This window comes from Pteropus medius, unplaced genomic scaffold (genome assembly GCF_902729225.1).
Source record: "Pteropus medius unplaced genomic scaffold, Ma_sr-lr_union100, whole genome shotgun sequence".
NCBI lineage: Eukaryota > Metazoa > Chordata > Mammalia > Chiroptera > Pteropodidae > Pteropus > Pteropus medius.
The window spans coordinates 30,008,151-30,033,270 of NW_024352787.1; the positions used below are offsets into that span (position 1 = coordinate 30,008,151).

The following is a 25,120-nucleotide window of genomic DNA, read 5'->3' on the forward strand; positions in this document are numbered from 1 at the left end:
TGTGTGTGTGTGTGTGTGTTGCCTCAGTGAGGTGCTGGGGTCTCTACACTGGACTCCTAGGCACCCAGAAAGGTACTCTTATCTGTGTGTGTTTGTCAAAATCCATGTTTCTGTGAGTGGATGAATACCGAAAACTCCCATCCTTCCATCTTGCTGACATCACTCCCTTCGTTATTTTTAGATGGTCCAAAGATTGACAGACAGATACACTATTAGAAAATATGCATTAAGCCAAATTCTATAAATATAAATATGATAACCTAATATAATATAGGAAATTTTTAAATATATAAATAGAGATAGCTAAACATAGAGATGATAGAAGTAGAGACAGAGATAGAGATAGAAGAGATAGATAGATGATAGATAGATGATAGATAGATAGACAGATAGATAGACAGATAGATAGATAGAGATGATAGAGAAAGAGAGAGAGAGATGGAGATAGAGATGGAGATGGGGAAAAATAGAAATAGGGATGGTGGTGTGATTCCAATAGACCACAGGAAGTTCCATATCTCACAACGTGACCTCTCCAAGTGCTGGTTTAAGACTTCAAATTAAGCTATTTATTCAATAAGCATGTGTTTGTCAGATGCTGGTATTTAGGAGATAAACATAATTCAGTCCCTGCCCTAGAGAAATTTAGAGTTTAGAAGAGAAGGCTAATAAAAAGTTAATTATAACATATATGATGGAACAAATACTGTACCAGAGTTTTACTCCACGTGCTGAGGAGCCAAGAAGGGACGAGATCTTAATTGGAATTTGAACTTTGTTGGTAAGAGGTAGGAGTCTCAAATGCTGTCAGTCATGCATGTCTCTGTATGGACGAAGGACAAAGATTCAGGATGAAGCGAGGCAGAAGCAGCTTACGATAGGGGCTTCGGTTGAGGAACAGAGCTTGGCATATGGGAAAATATTAAATAAACAAAGGAAAAAAGTACTGGTCTTCAAAACAAATATCGTTCATTTTACTCACGTGAAGGTGTGACAGAAGCTGCGGAGCTGAGTCCTGAAGACGAAGGTGATTCTTCACAGACACAGCTTCACAAACATTGCCAGTTCTGTGGGGAGAACTATATTCCAGTGGAACGATGGGTCAGCAGGTGGATGGTTTAGGGCTGTGGCTTTAAGAGCGTGCTCAATGAGTTCATGAAAAGCCTTTTAGAAATAAGACTCTTCCATCTGAATTCCAAAACTTCTGAGTACAAGACTGTCCCATATTCTAAGGACTTTTATTTTCAGCTGAGCTCCAACATCACCAGTGCTCACAGGACACACAAAGCCAATGGTCCTTCTAGTCCTCACCCTGAATTTCACAGAATTAGATGCTTTTTTTTCTTCTAGGACGATGTGAAATCTATTATACCCAGATCTCTGAAACACGTCCAGTTAAGCATGCCATTTTCTATTATAATGTCATTCCAATGCCTACTGTGACTTCCCAATGAGCCTGATCTTCATAACTTTATCAAAATCTTCCATCATATTTTGTTCATTTAACCAGGCTATACTAAACCTGTAATGTAACTGGGTGAAACTTACTGTGACTCCAGGTTGGCATAGAGTGAGGCATTGGTGCTCCCTCTGCTCTTCCTTACTTGTTTATACTTTAAGGAAATTCCACAGTAGGGACAGGATGCCTCCTGGGAAATATGTCACAAGGCAACCTTGGTGATGGGCAAGCATCAGAGTGCACTTAAGCAAACGCAGATGGTATAGTCCAGGATACACACAGCCTATGTGTATGATCTTATGGGACTGCCATCGTAAGCATGGTACGCCGTTGACCAAAACGTCATTATGTGGCACATGGCTCAAACAGAAAAGTAGAAAAATTTAGCCAGAATGAGTGAAGAGATCATTTTACACAATGACCCTGTTTCACAAAGGAAAATAAAAAAAAACAAAACGGAGAAAGTCATTTGTCCATGATCACACCGCCAGGCAGTGGCAGAGCTAGAAGCGGGATCTAGACCCTTGATCCCACTAAATATCACTACTTTAAAAGGTCCAGGGAGATAGTAATGTCCTCAATGAAAAACTGTGTGGCATGTCTACATAGAGAGACGGTTCTATCTTCATTAATTTCAAAAAGTTCATGACCGCAAAAAAGATTAAGAGTTATAATTGAAGAATTTTAAAGCTCAGAACATCTGTTATTCTATAAAACGTTGTTTGGGCCTGTGTAGACTCTAGTATAAGTTCAAAAGAAGAAAAAGAAAACGTTTGCTTTTTTTTTTTTCTCTCAACACAAAATCTTATTAAAATTGCATGTTTTGTTTCCCTAGAATTTATAGACAAACTTTTACACATCAAAATATTTCAAAGGACTTTAATAAGCCTTTTCAACCTTGATTCATAATTAAGATTTTATTTCTACCTTCTTTTAAGAAGCTACAGAAGTATACTCAAATATTGGTGGTGATTAAATTTTACCAGGTTACAAACATTTTATCTGGTAATAAGTCTGTTGGTGCATTGCCCAGAGGGTAAGACATCCATTGGGTGCCAACATCCTTAGTGTCAGCATAGTGAACAGAGCTGGGAGGGCCTTGGGCCCCATCGGGTGGCAGTGTCCCTCTCCACAGGAGGGAATGAAGGACCCCACAAGGCAGTGGCCACGTATTCCTTCAACGTTCAGGAAATACCCTGTAAGCAGCAGGCGAGGTCCAGGAATTGGGTGTGGCTTTAGAAATGCAGACATGAACAGAGCACTGTCCCCTACTTACACTCACAGACCGATGAGGAGAGAGGCAGGCGTCCCCTGTTGACATAGAAAGTATTACGTTTTCTGCTACATGCCACTCCAGCGAACCAGATCTTCCTGGTACCTTGTATTAAATTCTGCTAACTCACATTTGGTCGGGATCCTGAGACAATGACAAAGGTGATGAGGATGGTTGAGTACATATTATGAGTAGCAAGAGATAATATCTTGACGCATCGAACTGATATCACTGTTTTTATTTTTTATGGATAAAAAGTGCTCTTACCAGGGGAAATGCTGACTTGGTGTCGCAGAGAAAAAGAAAGATGGCATTTGTTTGCTTCATTAAGGACTTGGTGTATTAATTATAAATAAACCTTTGTACGTGGTCATTGAGAGGGAAGGTAAACTGTGACTTTTATATTCAAGAGAGCATAAAGATACCAGCACGACTGCCGGTCCCCTGAGATGGAGATCTTAACATCTGTGGCGTGGCTAATGCCTTTCCCTTCATCGTGGTCTAACTTTTCTCTTCGTTTAAGTATTACTGCGGAGTAGTAAGTATTCCTCCCACATGCCAGGTGCCGTGGCAGAGGCTGGAGAACCTGTGATGATGAGACTGAGTGCAGGTTTATGTCGCACATGGTCTGTGGCCGAGGACAGAGACGGTCCCCGTCAGAGGAGAGGGTCCTACCTGAGAGCGTGTGTGTGGCGGGGTCTCTGCATGCACCTGTGTTTGCGGGAAGCGTGAGAGCAAGAGCCACCACCTGCTCACCATGTCACGTCACATCTCATGCTGTAGCTCAGCCGATGTCTTCAGACAAGTCCGGGGTATCTAGATGATAAAAACAATTCTATATGCAATATGCGAGTTTGTGCTAGTTCAGATCTTAAATTCAGTTCTGGAATGAACTGGCAGTTTGCGCAGCCCTGGTTTAAGATGAAATATTGTATCTCTTAGCAACATTCCCAGTACCCCAATTATGAAATGCTTTCCATTTCTCTAACAGTTCTGAAGATGGATCTTAGAGAAATCCTAGGTAGCAATGCAGTGGGAGCATGCTGCAGGCAGTCAGGCAGGGTGCTGAAGTTGTTCCCAGAAGCCAGACCACACACAGCCAGATGCTGAATTGTCAGTCATCAAAACAGGGACTGGATTTAGAAAACCGTGGCTCTATACTGAGGGGCCGCCACACAGAAGATGAGTCATCAGTCCACTCCTACAAGCTCCAGAGGTCAGCACACAGTGAGCTTCGCACATCAGTCAACAGGACACTCTCTGCATCTCTCCACATGCTGAGAGCTGATGAGTCCTGCCCAGCATGCAAGACAAGGCTGAGGCTCAAGATTTCACAGTCTAGTCTGGAAACCAGTCTAGGGTAAAATTCATCTCTCCCAAATGTCCTTACCTTCTCCTCAAAATCTCTCCGATTCTTCAATGTTGTTTTCTGGTTCTTTCTTTTCTTCCGTTTTAGGGATTTTCTCTTATTTTCAACATTTACTGAGTGCTTCCTTCGTGCCAGACTCTGTCTTAGAAGCTTCAAGAGTATTGGCTCATTTAATACTCGCAACAAATTTAGAAACTATTTTAGAATTATTTCAGCTTATTCTACATTTTACTTCCAACATGAGCCACAGAGAAGCAAAAAGACTTGCCCAAGGCCTCACAACACGCAAGAAGTGGAGTTGGGCTTCGGATCAGAAATTTGACTTCGGAGCTTGATCTCGTGAAGACAGCTGTCCCTCTGCTCACTGTCTGATCACTCCAGCCTGTCATCCATGTGTTAGAGGCGAAGTCAACAGGAAATCCAACTTCTCCGTAGCCACAGAACTTTCAGGGTCGTGCCTTTCACTGGACCTCTGCAGTTTTGTTTGGTTCCAGGAACGGTGAGTATGGCATCCAAGGTGACTTTCCGTGACCCCAACATCAAGCCACCAACCATGTCTTTGTGGACTGTCCATACCAATTAAGAGTGTTTTTCTGGCAGATTTGGCTTCTGGCAGGTTTTAAAAATTGTAAGATATTTAATACGGACCTGAATTGTTGTTCACATGGCTATTCCCCTCCCCCGCCTCTGCCTACAGCACCCAGTCTTCCTAGGTGGTCCCCCATTCAAGTACTAACCAGGCTCGACTCTGCTTAGCTTCTGAGATCAGACGAGCTCGGGCATGTTCAGGGTGGCATGGCTGTAGACCACATGGTTATTTATATATATTGAGATCAGGCAAGACCTTCATGTTCTAGTCTGAACTCATCTCTCTAATGGGAAGAAGGAACTTCTTGGAATCCAGAATGACTAGGTTCATGACCTGCGGAGAATCTGCTTTCTCTCGAGGGGCAGGCACGGAGTCCTGAGCATAGCACTGAAAGCCCTCGGTCCTTGTGAGGTTCGAATCCAGGGCCAGCTGAACCGGAGAAAATGTTTTCCAGAACTATCTACCCCAGGAGGTGGCCTCATGCGTGTAAGAATCGTTTCAGAGAAGAATTGTAAATAAACACCTGGAGCGAGGTTGAGGGGACCGGGCTTTCTTGTAACAAACCAGATCTCTCGAAAAAAGCAAGAACACTTCATGGTGGAAAGGTCATCCGGCCCAGTCTTCTCTCATCCTCCTCCTTCCCAGATACATGCTCAGTTCAGCAGTTTCTTCTGGATCTCAGCAATCTTGTCATCAAGCAGCTGTGGGACGGTCACTAACACACATTCGCTTACTTCACTACTGACGATTTTACTTGCTGAAATATGTACCGATAACTACTTATCGATAGGTGACATGGGGCTGAAATCTGGCTCTGAGGAGTCTATCGAGTGGTCTTGATGTGCACAACTGAAGAAAGAATCACACTCTCCAATATTTTTTGAAGGACGAGAGGTCACTGTGTTGTCGCCCTTCCTGCGGTGTGCCATCTGTAAGCGTCTTACTAGGACTGCTATTCTCTAGTACCTCACTTCATCACTTGTGTTGTGCGTCCTGCAGCAGCCTATAAGGCCTCTGGGGACATGTAGCAGGTCCTGAATGTCTTTATATTGCCCACCATGCTCAGCAGAAAGTTTGGTTCGATAGCTTTGTCTTAAAGCCTGTGTAGGAGGGTAGGAAGCTCACGGTCACGGATCTGGGCTCTAATCCGAGCCCTGGCTCTGGGCGGGCGCTGTGGGTAAGTCTCGTGTTCGTCTAGTCTTAGGATGTCAAGCCTCCAGATGGTAGGGAAGAAGGAGGAGAGAGGAGGAGGACAGTATGTTTGGATGCGGACAGTGGTAGACGCAGAAGTCCGGGATAGAAACGCTGTCTACAACTTACTGACTTCAAAACATGGCTCACTCTCTCTAAATTTTATTTTGCATAGTTTTAAAATGCAACCATTGACAACACTTTTGTCACGAGATTGTTTTGAGATAACGTATAAGACGGGCTCGGCACAATGCCTGGTACGTAGGTAGCAAAATGGTCAATAAATGTTAGCTATTTTAAGAAGACCTTTAACGTGTGCTAACCGAGACGCATTCTCTTAAGCTGTGTTTGCCAGATGGCTTCCTAACTCAGGGTTTGGCTCCTTCTTGGGAATGTGTTATGTGAAAAAAAAAAAAAAATCCAACAAATCGATTAACAAACATCAACCAGCACTCTCTACCTTCAACACAATGCGTCGGATTCTATGAACGATCCAACAAAAATAATTCACAGTTTCCCCTGAAGGAGGAGATCATTTAATTAAGAAGATCCGACAACACAAGAAAACAGAACTACAAATTCAGAGTAGTAATGAATTCTCAATGGGCAATTTATGGTCTGTTTCCTGCAGGAGCACAGAAGGGGAGGACTTTCCAGCTGAGATCGTTAGGGATGCTCCACGGAGGAGGAGGTTCATGTCGACACCACCTCTACCCAAATCAGATCACAATACAAACGAAGCAAACTCCTTCTTCGGGGTGTCCTCGTGCGGTAAATGGTGCGGCCAGCTCCCTAGAATCCGAAGGAGGCGTCCTTTTTTTAAAATCCCCTCTCCTTCATCTACCGCATCCATTTGGTGCTGAATCTCTGTGACTTCTCGATCCCGGATCCTTGTCTCGAAACCCTCTGTCCCACGCGGGCCCGGTCTCCATGGTTTTCGTCCTTCGACCTTCACATCACCCCACTCTGTTTGTTCAGGGGGTGATCATCATGATTTTTTCCCCAAAGAGTAAATCCGAGCACTTGCTCACGGCCACATTACAGTGACTGTTGCTTCGTCACTCTTTCTACCCCGTTCCTCAGGGTCAAGATCACAGACACTTTCATTCCAGTCACAGCACAGCTGCTTACTGTCCCCTGACTGTCACGCTTGTCCCGACCTCCGCGGTTTCTCCCCCCAGGAATGCTGGGCCCCTCCCTGGGTCTCAACCAGGAATGCCAACCCTTCTGTCTGTTCAAGGACAAATAGAAGATACTTCATCCTCTAGGACTCCCTTTAATGCGACCTATTCCAGAACTCCTCAGCCTGTCCCTTCCCAGTCACATGTAGGTGTCCCTGCTCTGGGCCACTCTAGCTTCCTGTGCCGAATTCAGTTACTCCTCTCAGTTGTATTGAAATTGCCTACATTTATTTGACTTGTCCTTAGATATGAAGCGTTTTTTGTTGTTGTCGCTTTTGTTTTGTTTGGTTTTTTAGGTGACAAATTGTGAGTTTCGTAATCTTGGACATTTTTTTAAAGTATTGTGATTTATTTCTATATTTCTATTTCTATAGTTCCTGTGCACAGTCCAACACAGGGTCTCAATACATGTTTGTTAAAAGGGAGTGCATATATCTATGTGACCGCTAAAAGATGAGAAGATGTGATTTGCCAAATTTGAGACATCTCTGCAAGGAAAAGGCGTGGACAGACAGAGGCCACGGTAAAGCGATCATACGGCAAGACGGCTAGATGTCTTTGGTGATGCTAAGCAATGACCTGTCCCAAAACAGTCTTATCACCTGACTGATTTCTCTTTAAAACTGTGAATGCCTGAGGAACACAGAATCTTGTCTTTCCTCGGTTGCTGAGAATAAAGTTGCTCGTCTTCTTCATTACTAGCCCGTGCTGAGTGCTCCCCCCGCCCCTCAACACCTCACAGCCCCTCTGAGAGCCTCAGCCTCAGCAAGGAGCCCCAGATGCGCCCAGCCCCGTGCCCCACTGGCGTTTTAACGAAGGTGTGGAAGAGAAGGTGTGTATGACAGAACTGTCCTCTATGCCTCTCCATCTCATGAAGAATATTCTCTGTAGACAAACAGTCTAACGCCTTGGGGCAAAGCAGGACCATTTTCACCATTTTCAACATTACCCAAATTAAGAAAGAATATCTTTTGAAAGAAATCTGTTCATTGGAGTGAACATAAACCAACAGCCACTCCCTAGGGAAAAAAAAAAAAAAAGTTATATCTATAGTATTTTTTAATATCAGTTTGATGAGATCTAAGTTATAAACAGGTCTGGTGCCATGTAATTTGCAACATAATTTCACTGTCTGTTTATCTATCCATCCATCCGCCCATTCATATGTATATAATATGGGCAGGAAATCTGGTGTCTGTTGCTAGTTCATAAATCAGTGTCTGCTCTCAACAACATCTGAATACAAATGTGATTAAATTTGATACCATGCCCATTTTTCATTTATCAGATTTCAGAATGTGATGCCTTGGCAGCTGTCCTATGGTAATGTGTTTTTTTGTTTAACCCTCTGTGTCCCGATTCCCCTCAGCAGACAAAGCCCCTTCGCAGAGAGATGGAAAACTCACCGAACACAATATATCACTACGTATCACAGAAAGTGTTTCTCCAGCACGTCAGGGGAAGAAGGATGGGGAAAGAGCCGGAAATGACATTGGAAAATGGAAGAAAGTCTTCAAATCTCTGTGTTTTTGACCCGAGAGATCACATAGCCCATCCTTCTCAGAAATTCATGTCCTGTGACTCGCTTGGGGCACAGTCCCATCTGGGGCCTGCAGTGGGACCCGAGCGAGAGTCAGCATTCTTAACAAGCCCCCAAGGCAGGGGAAGCCTGGCCCACACGCTGTGATGCAGTCTAGCTGGTCTGCTGCTTCCTAAACTTGGTACCCATGTGACAGACTGACTGATTTAGGCACCTTCCCAGAATTACTAATCAGGTTTTCCTGGGAGGGGGTGTTCAGACTGCATCGTTGTCAGTCAACTCATATGACTGCCGAAGTCTGGGGAACATCAAAAACTGAAGCCCAGAAGGAAAAGGAAGTTGCTGGAGGAGAGACTTGAACACAGATTCCCAAGGAAGTGCTTTGCCGTCAAACCTATCGCAACAGAGACGGGAGAATCAGAACGGAGGCTGGAGAATAAGCCAGAGCATTCAGCTGAGGTTCCGGAAAATCGACTTGCTGCCGACGAAGTGTCCAGAGTTACCGAAACAGGTCCCAGAAAGGAGAGACGTTATCCGGCCATTCCATCAGGCAAACCAAAGAAAACAAAGTGCCGAAATGACGACAATGAGGACAATGAGGACAATGAGGACAATGACGAACCTGAGCTAACAAGCCAGCGGGGGTGGAGAAAGCCCACACGTATTTACACAAACATCGATACTCGGTTCCAAAGCCATCCTCTACAGAAGGGGAGCTGCATGGTGGTCCCCCGCTTCCCCAGCCTCTAAGACTCCCACGGCCTTCCGAGAATCACCCCCCCGCCAGCACCCACAATCGTGTCTTCACCAACGGTGGTACGGACGGAGCGCCACGGGCCAGCCGAAATGACAGCATCCTACCGGGCAAGCTCAGTGAGGAAGAGAGGTGTGAACACACACCTGTTCTCCTTGTCACAGGTGGACCGGTCATCAGATTTCATTTCCTCCGAATGTGGATCTCGATCTCGGAGGCTTGTAGGCAAACTCCTAAATATTCATTTCTGACATTTGGGGTAAGACAGGAGTAAGTAAACTAAGAAAGGATTCTGTCCATCTCTATTTCCTTTTGCGGGACAAGAAAATACTTTTATTGTTTACCTTAAAAGGTATAAAAACTTTTAAATCACAATTCTTAAAAAAGTGGAAAACTGTAGAAACAACAAACCCACCCTGCGGAGCACTTGCTGGGAATAACGGCCATTTAAAGGGCAATGTCCTTAGGATTACCTAAGTGTGTTTGGGGCACGTATTGTGGATTATGAAAACAAAACACGTGTGATAGACTTGGACATGCTGTCGTCTCTGAGCAAAAGGCTTTTGATCAACACTGGCAAGGTAAATCTCCACAAGTATATGCACACATATCGCCAGCCTCGAAAGTGTTCAAAGTCTGGGAAATTCTGGCAATAAAGGAGTAATTAGCTTTGTGCACAAAAGATATCTGTAATGCTATTTTATTTGCAAGAGAAAACTTTTGCAAGTACATAAATATACAGACACAGAGAAATGGATAACGATATTATGTGTGTAAGGTTATAAAGTCACCTAAAAATGTGGGGTGGAAGAAATTAGTAAACGGGGTTCTTTTTAGTTTAAATAAATTGAATCTAAAATTTCTTAAAATGCGATTTGTGGAAATATGGAGCTTCTCACGTTGTTAAGTGGGAAAAGTGTAAGAATACAAAAGCATAACCTAAGTACAGTTAAACGCCCACAGAAAAATAAAACCTGAAAAAATATGCAAAACGTTTCCTCGTCGACCAGATGAAGAAAACAATACCTATATTCTAGGACACTTGTACAAAGTATAGGCTGGCTTTGCAGAGAACCTTTAAGGAGAACCTAGCACCGTGCTCACTAAATTATCTATATTACTAATTATAATCAATGATAATCACATTAACCACCATAATTAACAGGTGCCAAAGAAGGCTGGAATTGTGAATTTTTTCCTATTGTTTTTCGTCTTACATAATAATCAAATGTCAGTTTTAGAAACAGAAATGTAATTAGTTTCACTTTTAAAAAATCACTGTGGGGAGAGCGTGTGTGTTCGTCCACGGTCCCGTCCCTCGTCTGGCCGGAGTCCGCACACTGGCGAGGGCCCGTGTCTCCCGCCTTCACCCTCTGTCCTCAGGCATTCGAAGGGTTAACACCAGCCCAGCTCCCCACCAGGATGAGCTGTGATTATCTCACTGGCAAGTCTATCCCCAACCAATCCCCAGACACAAAGCCCAGAATCAAGGCATGGGGGCGGGGTGCAAGCAGTGTGGCTTTTCCCTGCTTTTCAACAGAAAAATGAGAGGAGAAAGCAAAATGTCCTCTTCAAAAAATAAATGCTAAGTGCTAGACTCCCACCTCATACCAGCACCCCCACCCCCAAGTAGCTGGCCTTATTAGGAAGGGATTCCTCAGCGTTTCTTATTGTCTCAAGTAGGATACACTTCGTTGGCTGTAACAAAAGCAGATAAAGCCACAGATGAGTTGCCTGGTCACTCCGGCTGACTGAAGATGTAGAATAACGTGCACCAGACACCTTTCTCTCCTGCTCAGTGGACCCAGTTCAAAGGGACTTCAATCTGTATGTCACAGCTACCAACCAGTCCACAGTTAAACTGGGCGTCTTGTGCGAATTTGCTGGTAGAGGATTGAAGGCTGCAGTTAGTGAGCTGGTCTCTCTCCTCTCTCTCTCAGTGCCATTCTCTCTCTCTCTCTCTCTCTCTCTCTCTCTCTCTCTCTCTGTCTCTGACCTGGTTAGAGTCTCCAGGAGGCCTCATCCACCATGCTCTAGGCTGTGCATATGAATCTCATTGGATTTGTTTATACTTTCAGCTTTGTGAACAAAAAAATAGGGTACCTCACCTTCAAGCTTCTGCAGAAAGAAGGATTTAAATTCCTATTCAAAACAGAGCTGATTGTAATTGGGAAAAATTCTCCTCCCTGAGGCGCTTTGAGTCAATTAATTGGGTTTTTTGAAATGTTAATAGAGAATTTTTTTTTTTTTTACCTTTATGGGTTTTTTTTTAGGAAGTGATTCAAGAAAATTGCTGGGCTATTAACCAAGTTAATTCTGGGGCCACAGGGGCCCCAAGAGTTGAATGGGTTTGGGGATGGCTGAAATGCAAAACATGGATAACTTAGCAATCATATCAGGAAAAGCCTCCATTTGATTAAAAGACTACTTTCGCACTGGCGCACGCACCTGTATGTGAGTGCGTGTGAGAGAGAGTGGGGGTAGGCAGAGACAGAGACTGAGACGGGGAAGGAGCAGGTGATGAGAACGCTGCTGTGATATTGTTATTTGGAAATGAGAGACATAGTCTCAGTGGTTTTGTAAATCTGGTCAACGCCAAAGCAACCCCTTTGTAAACTTGAAGGTATGTAAAATGGAAAGAAAATGCAGCGAGAATATATTCAGAGGAACTGACGCCCTCTAACTTATGGAAAATGAAAGGAAAGATGGAGGGAAGGAAAGAAAGGAGGGAGGGAAAAAAGACAATTAATGAGAAACCAAATTCAAGAGGAGAGAGCTCAGGCACTGAGAACTGGGAGCTGTGACTCTGGTTCAAGTTATTTCCAGACCCCCAGGGAGTCCTCAACACGTTTAAAGATAAAGTGAAAGTAACTGGTGAATTAACGTCAGTATGTACGTGCTGTTTAATTTTAGTCTCAACTGTGAGAGAGCGGAAAAATTGTTTTCAAATTCTCTTTGTGCTCTAATCTTTTAGGTCCCCATGAAAATCCTAAACATGCTTTTCCTTCCCATGATTAACACACACATGCACACACGCACCCACACACATCCCACAGTAATGAATGGAGCCAAACACACGTTTCGCCATTCATTTTTTTTTTCTCATATAGCTCAGGCTTCTGTTCCTGGTACTTTGAAAACAAGTAGCCAAAGCTGAATGAAGTGAGCAGCAGAGCCAGAGCTGGGCAGGCTTCACAGGACACTCTCCCACTGGAGCAGATGGCTATGTAAACGAAGTGCTCAATTCGACTGCAAGGAATCCTTCCATTCATCTACCGAAGATTGGAAATGGCATGACTGGATTAATTAAATATTTTAGTAAGCAGGGAGGCTCCATTTACCCACGATGGATTTCTATTTGTAGAATGTACATCACCGGTAAGTACGCTGTGCGTGGGCTCCATGGAACACAACCTCCGCCTTCACGATGTGGCTCAGAATGGACCCCAGGCTCATCAGCCCAGCGACAGCCAGTGACATCGGGGCCTCACTGACAGATGGCTACATTAGCTGCACGCTGATGTAGGAAAAGCTCCAGAGAGAGCCCACACTGCCTGGATCTAGAGCGTGGTACGAGAAGGAAGCCACACTAAAATGCATTGCCGGGAAGAGACAAAGCTGACAGGAAGCCATAAAAACTGAAGAGATAAGAACTGAATTCTAACAGCTATGAAAACCCACAGCTAACACACTCGGTGGTGATAAACTAAAATGCTCCCACGCAGGTCAGAAACCAGTCCCTCTCACCATTCTTCCTCAGCATCGTCCTGGAAAGTCCTACTTTTTGCAATAAGACAAGAAAAGGAAAGACAAAATACACAGATTGGAAAGAAAGAAATAAAATTGTCATCGTTCACAGATGACATGACTTTCTATGTAGAAAATATGAAAGAAGCAACAGAAAAACTTCTGGAACAAATAAGTGATAATAGCAAAGTAGTAGGATACAAAAGTCATTTTCCTAAATACCAGCAATGAACGAGTGGAATTTGAAATTTAAAATGTGGTACTCTTTACAAAGAGCACATGTATATATAAATATTTAATTTTTTACAACCAAAAATTAAATATTTAGATATGCATCTAACTATGTACAACCTATATGAGAAAAATTATAAAACTCTAATGGAAGGAATTAGAAAACTAAATAAATGGAGAGATAGTCCATGTTCATGGATAGGAGGATTCAATATTGTCGAGATGTCAGTTCTTCTCAACTTGATCTATAGATTCAATGCAATCCCATTCGAAATCTCAGCCAATTACTTTGTGGCTCTAAAGACTAATTCTAAAGTATATATGGAGGAGCAAAAGACCCAGAATTGACAACACAATATTAAAGGAGAAGAATAGAGTTGGAGGATTGATGCTACCCAACTTCAAGACTTACGATAGAGCTGCAGTAATCTAGACTATGTGGTATCAGTGAAAGAAAAGACAAGCATATCAATGGAATAGGTTTGAGAGCGAGAAGCAGACCTACAGAAATATAGCAGGCTGTTCTTTATTTATCAAAGGAGCGAAAGCGATACGGTGGAGCAAAGATAGTTTCTTCAGCAAATGCTAATGGAACATATGAACATCTCCATGCAAAAAAAAAATAAATCCAGACACAAACTTTTCATCCTTCACAGAAATTAACTCAAAATGGATCATAGGCCTACATGTAAAACACAAAACTATAACACTCCGAGAAGATAACGCAGGAGAAAATTTAGATGACCTTGGGTATGGCGATACCTTTGTAGATACACACCAAAATCACAATTTGTGAACGAAATAATTGACTAGCTGGAATTCATTAAAATCAAAAAGTTCTGCTTTGCTCTGTTCTGTGAGAGAAAATGCCGTGAGACTGAGAAGACATGCCACCGACTGAGAGAAAATATTTGCAAAATACGTGCCTTATAAAAGACTATTATCCGAATATACAAAGAACTCAGTAAACAATAAGGAAATGAACAACTCAATTAAGAAATAGACAAAAGATCTGGAGAGACACCCCACCAAAGATATATAAATGACAAATAAGCATATTAAAAAAAAATGTTCCACTTCAAATGTCGGCAGGGAAACGCGAATGAAAACAATGATGAGACACCACTGAGAATGGCCATCACACTGACAATGTCAGATGCTGGTGAGGATGCGGAGCCCCAGGAACTCTCACTCATGGCTGGTGGGATGAAATACAGTACTTCCACTTAGAACAACAATTGTGACAAAACTAAACATATTTTCATTATTCGATCCAGCAATCAGCCTCCTTGGTATTCCAAATGAGCTGAAAACGTATAACCTATTACTACATAACAAACCACTCACAAACTTAGTGGCCTACAACCAATGGCTCATTATTTCCCACAGCTCCGCAAGTCAGACGGTCTCAGCTGGGGATTAGGGAGGTCAGTCGTTCTTTTATGTTAACCCGGGGCTCCCAAGAGAGCAAAGCAGAAGCTTCTGTGCCCCTTTAGGCCTTGGCTAGGCTCAGCGAGACACCACTTCCGCTACACCCACTGGTCAAAGCTGTTCTTACCTTTGAATGCACACAAAGGGATGAAAATGATTGGACAGTCTTTGCTCCTCTGTGCTGCCGGCATACAGTGATGATCCCAGGGGCTATGTCACCTGGACAGGTGAGCTGAACTGTCACCTCAGCACATCAATCTGTAAACCAAAAATAACCCCAACCTCACAGTATCACAAGGAAGGCTAGAGCAACACTGAACATGCAGCACACATCCGGTCACAAGAGTCCCATAGGAAGAACGTGCTTTTATGCTCAGCTTTTTGTTTAGGCCTCATAGCACCCTAGAGAGCCTGGGAAGGAACGATAGCTCTGGGGACGAGCCGACAGCCATGCGCACAGGCAGCGGGGTTGACAGGCCTGAACGCACCCCCCAAACCCCACCGGGTGATATTCTCATAGGTGCAGAGTAGGCTTTGCTATTTCAGAAAGCGACCTCTCTACTGGGGCTCAGCTTTTCCACAGAAATCCCTGAAGAGTACGATCGATTCACTTACAGAGCCAGCCACACTCATTAGCACACAGGGTGAGAATCACTGAACCCAGCGGCTTTGTTTGAAAATGAGTTTTCTGAGCCCCAGAAGTTCAGAAGATTCCTGATTACAGTTTCCTCTCCACGGTGACACAGTCTCCTGGTTTAGATCCATTCGGAATTTGGCAGGGCGACTTCCCCGGCCAGGGGCAGTGAAGCTCAGAAGTAGTCGGTTATTGTTGATTTTTAATAATGTCCTCCCTTCTTGTAATCAAATGCAGCCTGATTTGTCAGAAGCCTGGACTCCTTATTTGATATGGCTGTCTAAGGTTTTATGCATTTAATGATCTTTCTAAACAACACAGGAGAAAGTTCCTACTTTTCTATGTCACCATGAATTTACAGGACTCGGTCTGATATGCTTGCCATTGACCCATAGCCCATGACAAAAACCTTAAAGCAGAAAGTGGAAAAGCAGGACTACTAACTGCAAAGTCAGGAATTCACTCGAATGGCCCATGATTCAGAAACACCAACAGTAGATGCGCAAACACAAAACCAAATAAGCAGAAAGCCAAAGCGTCCCAACATTTAAACATCTGCCCATCATGAGAGAAGGCAAAGTAACGGTTACCTCTCACAGTGACTGCTGAGCACACACATCTTGAAGACCTGACACGCAGCCTACGCTCTCTGCTCACACAGCCCTTGGCGTAAGTCAGGCAGAGGGGTTACCTCAATGCACTAGAGGGTGGGTGGCTTCCCAGGACACCTTGCCAAGGGCTGGAAACAGAAAGTTCCCCTGCCTTCCGGAATTGGGGGGCGCGTGGTCCTCTCTGGGCAGCCGGACCTGAAGTGCTGCCGACAAAATGGTACCCATGAGGATCTGGGTTTCGTGTCTTCATTTCCACTATTTTCGTAGCAAAGCATTTAGTGCTCTAGACTTTTAGGGCCTGTCCAGCCAGTCAAAAGTCAGAATCTATTTCGTAAAGGCCTTTGTCACTCGCTCGCTTAGAAGCCGACGTGTTTCTTAGACCTGTCAGAGGAAGACCTGGGAGATGCTTGTCCGATTCAGGCCTGATGCTTCTGGGAGCAGAATCTTAGATGCACGGGACACAGTGAGAGCACTCAGAAGGTTCCAGACGGGCTTGAAAAGTATGCAGGAGGTGACTTCCTGGCAGGGGAAAGCGTAGAGCTGTGAACTGGGATTCAGAAACACAGTTGCATGAGTGCAGGATGGGGTGGATAAATTTAATAGAACTTCCTTGAAAATAATGAGGAGGGGCGGTTAGAGCCAGCTCTACAGTCCGTCTGAGCTTATGGTGTGCATCGTGGGTCAGGTTTAACTTCTCGGGGACCCCAGCAAGGAGCACTGGGTGCTCTGGGTGAGGGGCATAGCACGTGGCAGCCCCCTTCCTGGACATGGGAGACCCCGTGACTGGCCATTATGTGCAGAAACAGGCCCCGGGAACTGGACTGAGTTTTAGGAATAAATGAGGATCTGTTAGTATTTAGCCCAAAGAAGAAAGACATAATAAGAGGGACGGAATAGAGGTTTCAGGTACGTGAAGGGCACGTGAACGTTTTCAGATGGCCGACAGTTACAGAGGTGCAGTGGGCTGAGCGGCGTGTGGGCCCAGCCACAGTCCCCGAGGGCGCCGAGCCCTGCGGACGGAGCACTCTGTGACGCCCTCCGCCTCCCGCCCCCGGGTCACAGTGCTCAGCTTTCGGACAGCCGCCCGTTCAAACCGACCTCGTGAAGCCACGGAGAAGGCAGTTCGGTTCTGAAAGATTTTTAAAAGGAAAAGACAACTACCAAACCGCACCGGCCGAGGGGAGCCACGCGCTACGCGGTCGCCAGCCGAAAAGCAGTTGCGCTGGGGGCGGTGCGGGGTGGCCCAGCAGGTCCCGGGGTTCAGGGCTGCGCCCCTCCTTCCTCCTGCTGCCCGGGGAGCCACGGGCGGCGGGGTCCCGCGGTTGTCGCACAGACGGGTCTTCACACCGGCCGGGCAGGGATTAGGGGCTGCATGCCGACTCCCCACCTTTGCATCGGTTTCTGCATTTCTGCTCTAAAATTCATGATTGGAGATGCTCTCCACACTCCCTCGCAGGCAGTGACGGGCGCGCTTAATTTGTAAGCGTTAGCAGAATAAAACGCTGTTGCAGAAAGTGTAATTGGATCATCTCTGTACTTTATGTCAGCATGTTAAAGGGTGCGCCGTGTTTTCAGCGCGGCCTGACCATGTAAGAGCTGGGGCAGGCATGACAAATAATAGCAGAGTCAACTTTTTACTGTTGCCCTCGGAGTCGCGCGCGCGCGTGCGTGTATGTGTGTGTGCGTGCATGCACACCCGCTTTGCCAAGGCACTAGTCATGAAGTAGGCAAGCTTTAAGATCTGCTAAGAAGCATAATGGCTTTCAAACCTTTCTGACATTAAAATGTTCTATAATCACCTTCCATTAGCAAAACCAGAGAAAAGCCTGGCTTTGGTGCAAAGCACAAAACTCATTTGCCTTCCTCTCCCGCTGCCTCCCCCTCCCGCTGCCTCCCCGCTCCAATAATGTCCTTGTGCCTGAAATATTCCAGACCTTTGGGCTCTTAAGGAAGGAAATTAGTCTAGTATTCTTTTTCGTCCTAAGAAAAAAGTTCCAGATTTCACAGCTAACAATGATTGGAAAACAGCTAAGTTTTCCATAATTATGTTATATAAAAACACTAAAGAAAAAGGAAGCCAGTTCTCTCACTTGATGCCTGAGGACACTGGGCCTACTTTTCCTCGCCCATGCCAAATGCACCGAGAATTCCAATTCCCTCTGACCACCAGATGGTAAAAGGAATGCAAACAGATGAACACACCACAAAGCTTACAGATCTGGAGACGTTTAGCAGGGACACGAAAAGGCCGAGGCAGGAAACCATAGCTGTCATCCTGGATCTAAAGAACCGTCCTGTGCGGAAGAGAGCAAACTAGTTGTCTGAGCAGAAAGGACAGAGGGACAGTCTATGGCACTGTTTGCAGGAAATCCTATCTAGCATTTTGTGTTCCAGCTCATAGTTCTTGAAAGCCCGTCCGTTAAATGACATGGGTTCTGTGTTGCTAGTTATAGAATATGCTCTTGAAAAAAAAAAAAATCAGTGAAGAAATATGTTTGGGAAAGTTGCAAAACACATCCTCACATTTTCTACATCACAGCGCATTTTTAAAATTTGGGAAGACGTTAAAGAACCATGAAATAAAGCAAACACTGGACTTTAATGCCATGTTTTCCAACTGACCCTATAATTTCTGTTTACCCTATTATAGCGATATTTCTTTGACCTAGGGTTGCAGTAGACACACTTTTAGAAAACTGAATTACAGAAAAACTCCAAATGCTTTATCCTGGCTTTCAAATTCAGAAAGAGCTGGTCTCTCCCTTTTAGTCTTTATTTTCTGCAACATTCCATCATTCCCAGTTTCGATAGCTTTGCTGTTAATGCATCTTCTACCTGGATCATAGAACTTCGGACTGGAACCTAACGCCTCCATGTGCGTAAACCTTATTCCATTCTTTTTCAACGAACGGTTACTGCATATTCCCTGCTCAGGCTCCAAGAGCTCAAGTCATTTCCCAAGGTTAACACAAACAGCAAGACACAGAGCCCAGTCTCAAAGCAGGCTGATGGGACGACAGCCTGAGTGGCAGCCTCTCCCCACCTGAGGAGAGAGGTCCAAAGGTCCAACTCACCACCACTGCTTCTCATGACGGGGCCGTGCAGAGGGTACTCAGTATGGACTTCGCCGGAGATCAGAGCCTCTAGAATGTTCCAGAGTGCAAGCCTGGCACCATGTAAGGCAGTGTACGTGTCATGGACCAGAACCAGCCCTACTGGCCATGAAGAAGCCAGCGTCATGTTGCTAACGGCTTATGAAACCAGCCACACGTCAGGGAGCTGGGGGCCAGCCCTAGGCCCTCGGCCCATGCGCCCTGGAACTGCAGCCTAGGGAGACTCAAGCAGAGAACCCGGTGGCCATGCTCGGTCTCCAAACCAGCAGAATCCATGAGATAATAAACATGTCTTCTTTTCATAGCTATTTGCAGTAATTTGTTATTCAGCAATAGGACGCGAACACATTTGGCCTTTTCAAATAACGACTCTTGAGATTCCGTTCCGTGTTTTTTGAGCGCACACTGTGGTTCATGGTTCAAATACTGTCTTAGACGCCTGAGTGTTAATGAGCAAACGAGACCGTGACTCCTGCCGTGTGGCTCTCACTAGGTAGAGCTTGCAGAGACCCCCAGGGGTCGCCTTAGGCGTCCTCCTCCCATCCCAGCTTGAGTTCATTCAGCTCGAAAAGCTCATTCAAGCCGCGATGCTTCTAAGATGTATGACTTGGGGCAAGTGACTTAGCTTCTCTGAGCTTTCTCGTCCCTAAAGCAGCAAGTATTTCGTCTGTCTCTCAGGATCTTTGAGAAGATTAAACCAGGACATAAACGAGGTGCTTCCAGCCAAGTCATCCCTCCGCGGAGTTCCTGTTCCTCTTGCCTGAAGAATTTATGGTCGTCCACGTGTGTGCGAAGCCGTCGCTCTCCTCACTTTAGTGAAAAGGTCCATAGCTGTCGTGGGGCACGTTCCCTAGAAGCAGACCTGCCTGCAGAGTTGGCGTGAAAGCGATGTCTTAGGAGTGTCGCTCGGAAAAGCCATTAGGTTAGTGGAGATGGGGAAGAGGAAAGGGGAGAAGGCAGAGTTGGACAATATCAAGGAAAATATTGCGGAGGGGAACCTTAGCTTAATTCCACAAGGATATACCGGAGATCGAGCAGGCGACAGGTTAGATCTGTCCTGAGCGGAGAGGAAAGAGCGGGGGATGTGTCTGCTGCACACGCTTTGGCCGTCGGTCACAGGCTGCCGCCGCGGGAGGTCAGGTTCCAGACCCCTGACGGGGGGCGTCCACGCGCACGGACAAACTGGTCTCAGTAGCCGAAGACAGATGCTCACCCAGAGAAGGGGTGTCGGTGTGGGGGACGAAGCACAGAGCTAGCGGGTGGCACGAAACCACAAGGGCGGGAGGAAGCAGAAGGCCTGACATGTCCCCTGCATGGCCAAGGAGGTCCAGCCGCCGAGCACACAGCACTGGAAAAACCTGCAGCTTTCTAAGGAGTGTGACTGCCTTCTAAGTACGCTCGTAGACAGTCACGTGTCAAGTGGGATCACCCAGATGGAGCGTGAATAGGCATCATCAGAGGAATAAGGAAAAATCCCACGCCTTTGATAGCATTTTGATGTCATAAAGGTTTTTCAAAAATAGCATCTGAGTCCTCGCGATGGGCCCTCTGGTAGATGTTACCTGTACCCCTGCTTTTCCGGCAGGGAGACTGAGGCTAAGGTAAGTTGCGAAGCTTGCCCAAGATCACGGCACATTCTAGAAGCCAACCCGGAACTCAAGGCCTGGTCTCCTAAGTCCATTCATTTTTCTAGTAAACGGTCTACTAGGTATTGAGCACAAGCCAGGTAAATCTCGATCGTTAGGGGCCATGGCAAGCGTGGTGAGAATCCTGGTCGCAAAGTCTACGAGGAAGCCGTGAGCGAGGCCCCGGGCTTCATCACGGGGTCTGCGGACAAGGCGCTCGGGCTCGCCGCTGCCCTCCCCTGGCCACGTAATTTTCATGAACTCCTCGGAATGTATGCCACTGCCATTTGCTTACAGGTTGGAAGAAGGCTGCGACCCCGCCACACTTCCTAAGGGTCACAAACTGTAATCTGTTCATTGCCGCACGTACGACGCCAACCTAAAGTGCTAAGAACGGATGGGAGGGCACAGCAAACACAGCATCTCAACAAGCTGTTTCGATGGCATTTTCATCAACCTCCGGTATTTTCAGTCAATGATTGCCGTGAGGTATGTGCTGGACCAATGCATTCTCAGTCATGTATAAATCCTTTACTTATGAGGCCATCATGTCATTATTAATAATCACGCCAGAGTCCTTCAGAGCTGGCGGCAGTCACAAGAAGAACTTCGGAAGGGCCAATGCTTCTACTGAGAACAGTGTAAACCAGGAGAAAAACCGTCCCCATGTTCACTTACTTCAGAAAAGGCGACATATCACAGTACAAGTTTCCCCGAGGAAGCCAAGTGCCTGTGACCTTGAGTGACCTCAGCGTTTGCGTTCTTTCAAGTGCGTGTCGAGTAACTCTCACAGACCAGAAAATGGACAGGACGAAGAAGATGCAGAAACGAGCGAGGCCGGGCCGCCTCCGTGAGCCGGCACTGTAGTCCAGCGAGGAGAGGGACACGTGGCTTCTTGAAAAGCCCAGTAGTCGGCTCCGATAGAGACCCGCCTGAGGGGCAGCTGGCAAACCAGGATGGGCTCCTATCCCAGTCCGTGCATCCAGAAAAATCTTGAGACAAGAGAAACCGGAGCAGAGTTTGAATGGAAAAGTAGGAATTAACACATAAGAAGGAAGAAGAAAGTCTGAGGTCACCAGGATGGGGATTATGGTTCTTCCTCACATTATAGATGAGGAGATGACTCAGAATCCTCCACAGACGTGAGTATTGTGTATTCCCAGGCTCGGGAGGAGCTGGGCTAGGGAAGCAGAGCTGGGCTCCTGCGACAGCCATGTTGTGCGGAGGTCGAAGGCCACCTCCAGTCTCCAGGTGGGTGACAACATCGTGAGGGAACCAACGGCCATTCCCAGAGCAGCAGGGTCTAAAGACACGGGCACCGACAGACGGTGCGGAAATGCCACAAACCCGTGCTATAGGAAGGAACTCTGAAGGGCCTCAGCTTTAGGAGACCTGGGAAACACGGGGGCCCCCCACAAATCGTTGTTGGCACGTCCGAGGGAAGGAGCTCACTCTGCGTACCCCTAAAGGGCCGCCTCTGAGCTTTGCAGGGTCACGAGTTTGCTCGCAACAGAAGAGACATTTGGGTTCCCAGCAGTAGACCCTGTGGAGTGACTATGACATGCTCGCCAGAGAGACTGGCAAGGCAGAGGCGAAGCAGGAAGTGGTGGAAGAAGCCAGGTGAGGAGACAACCTCAGCAGTGGCAGCTTCGTCTTGGTCCCCTGGGGATGTGGGGTGCGTCTCACCCACAGTTGGACTCCTGCGTTCCTACACCTGTCGGCCTCTGCTTACGGCCACTGGACAGGCACTTCGGCTCTCAGGCGGGCAGAGTAGCCATGACGAGAGTTGCATTGTGGGTCCTTAGATCCCAAGCACACACATGTGACCACAGAATGGTGAGCAAGAAAGGCCCCAGGGGATTCAGGCTGAGCACTGACACCGTGCGCCACCAGGTCAGTCGCAAATGAGCAGAGCTGCTTAGGGAACGTCGTGTTCTTCTCGAAATGTCACCCGCAACTGCAGCAGCTCCTGTTGGCATCAGCAGCTTAGAGATCAGGAAGCTGGGACAAACGGCGACTGCGTGCCACAGCAGGGATCCAAACCCGGACTGCATGACTCCAGGGCTTCTGCTCAACCACTCGGCCAAGTGTCCGGATACATCACAAAGAGAAATCAGATCAGGCATGTAAGATGCTCAGCAGAGTGCCTGGTGCGTGTCCTTTACGAATAAAAGTGACTGTTTTAAGCAGGAAAGATTTTAGAAGTTTGAAGACGAAGCTTCGATATATCACGATAATTCATTTCATTGATTTATCCATTAATCGGGCACCATTGAAGCCCCGGGTGTCGCGTCAGGCCCTGCAGATGGTGGCGTGCACAGTCAGCCCTGCTGCTGCCCTCATGAAGCATATATGATTCTCAAGACCTTCTCCCATTTGAATTCCGACATATTAAGAAAGGTGAACTACCAAAAAGTGTTTAAGAAAGCTTAAATTAATAAGCGTTAGGGTACACAATCCATTTAAAAGGGTTGGATTAATCTGGAAGTTGTATAATCACATGAGGCAGAACCAGAAAAATCCAGCGGTTTAGTCAATTTTTGAATTCCTGTATTGAAGATAAACATTAACTAAAAAGTGAGGCTTTTAATCCAGATTTCTCTATTCCACAAGCTATGCTCTTTCTACCATGGCAGCATGACAGAGGCACAGGAAAACAGCATCAAAAGGGGTGTCATAGGGAGGGCTGGGTACCTGCTTGATGCCACATCGAGAAAGATTAATGGAGGAAAACAAAGAAAGCCAAAGAAGTTAGCGGTGGGGTGGATGGCTCGGACTGCGGAAAAGGCCCTTTGTCGATGATGTATTGGATGTGAATTTGACCAGATGATTCTTAAGGCAACTTTGCATTCTAAAATTATATATAAAACTATATATATATAGTTTTCATATCTTCCCAGGCACCCACACTACATGTGGCACTTCCAGACTTATGGGGTGGGGGAGTTGGGGTAAAGACGGGGAGGCCCAGAGATAATTCGGGCCCAAATCTCCATTTGCGCCAACACCGTGTTGCCCACCTGCCTGGTCTGAGGTCGCCCCCAGGAAAGGAAGAGGTTTTATTGCTGCTGGTGGGTAAGTAACGAGTTGCCGAGCTTGAAGGTGCTTTGTTTTATTTTCTCTGTCAGGACCGTGAACGGTTTGCAAGGCTTGTGGCTTGCTGTCTTACGCAATTCGCTTCTGTCTAGGTGACCTCGCTGAAGTTCTCTAAGCAGGACGTGCCACTCCGTCCTCCGGGGCTTCTCATGCTGTTCTTCCTGCTGAGATGCCCTCCGCTCCCCTTCTCTTGCTTACCTCTTACTTTCCTTCAAAACTCAATTTAGGGGTCGCCGCCCCCTGACTTCCTCCCACCCCACTGGCAGGCCCCCCTCTCCTCTGCTGGGCTCTCCCAGAACAGCCAGCGCCTGGGTTACACGGACCCGTCCGCCTGTCTCCCCCACCAGAGTGCGGCGTGTCCTCCGATCTCTGTGACGCCGCGCTAGCTCGCCGTAGATGCAGATAGACGCTTGGCAGCCGAGTGAGTGTCAAGGACTTTACTTCCGCGTTCCTTGTCCTGGCAGCACAGCACGCATCCGGGGACGAGGGGGTGCGTTGGTGCTGTCCGGGACTGTCTGCCGCACATCCAAGTGACATGATCCCAAGGGCCGGGAATGCTCACGTGCGTTTTTCTGAGAACCACAGGGACACACAGACATTTGAAGAGCACTTGATATGTGCTGTCGAGCTGTTTAGGAATCTCTGTTCCCACCTACAGGACTGCCTCGGATTTTGCAAAACGATTTTGGTGATTCTATTTTATAGCTCGTTAAGCAGCTGATATACGTCAAGCATTGCACTGAAACCCGTTCCAGCAGATATTTTCATCCTCGACGAGGCAGCCCCTCTGATCTGGACCTCCCAGGTTGGAGAGGACTGTCTCCCACGGGCTGGCACGTGTCACTGTTCAAGGGCTCAGGCCTCATTTCTCGGACACACCAGAGCACAGCAATATCCTACTGAACTGTTTAACTTCAACAGCCTCAGAAAACAATCTTAATGGTGTGTTGAGGCCTTTCGTTGTCCTGGTTCACTAGTTATAAGTGGACTTCAATATGCATTTAATCAAAATACTCAGCTGCATTCATTTAAAAACACAACCCACAAAAAGCAACTAAGTGGGCCCCTTACCTCCCTGCTAAGAAAACACAGGAGAGATTTCACTAGAATTTAATTTTGCAGAAAACTAAAAGCCCCTGGAATCAGCTCTTTGTAATACAAATGTTAGCTTCATTTTTTTCATATTAAGGAAAGCTAATAAACAAGTTTATCTAAACAGATGAGGGACAAGGCTGAGGAGAGCAGACGGGTGACAGGCCACCTGACCTCACCCGCC

At 46.3% G+C, this 25,120-nt stretch overlaps 1 pseudogene; it reads right to left on the reverse strand.

Annotated features, from left to right (window-relative positions):
• Positions 1 to 4,789: 4,789 nt before the first annotated feature.
• Positions 4,790 to 4,908, reverse strand: LOC120591945 (uncharacterized; annotated as a pseudogene).
• Between the last annotated feature and the right edge of the window lie 20,212 nt (positions 4,909 to 25,120).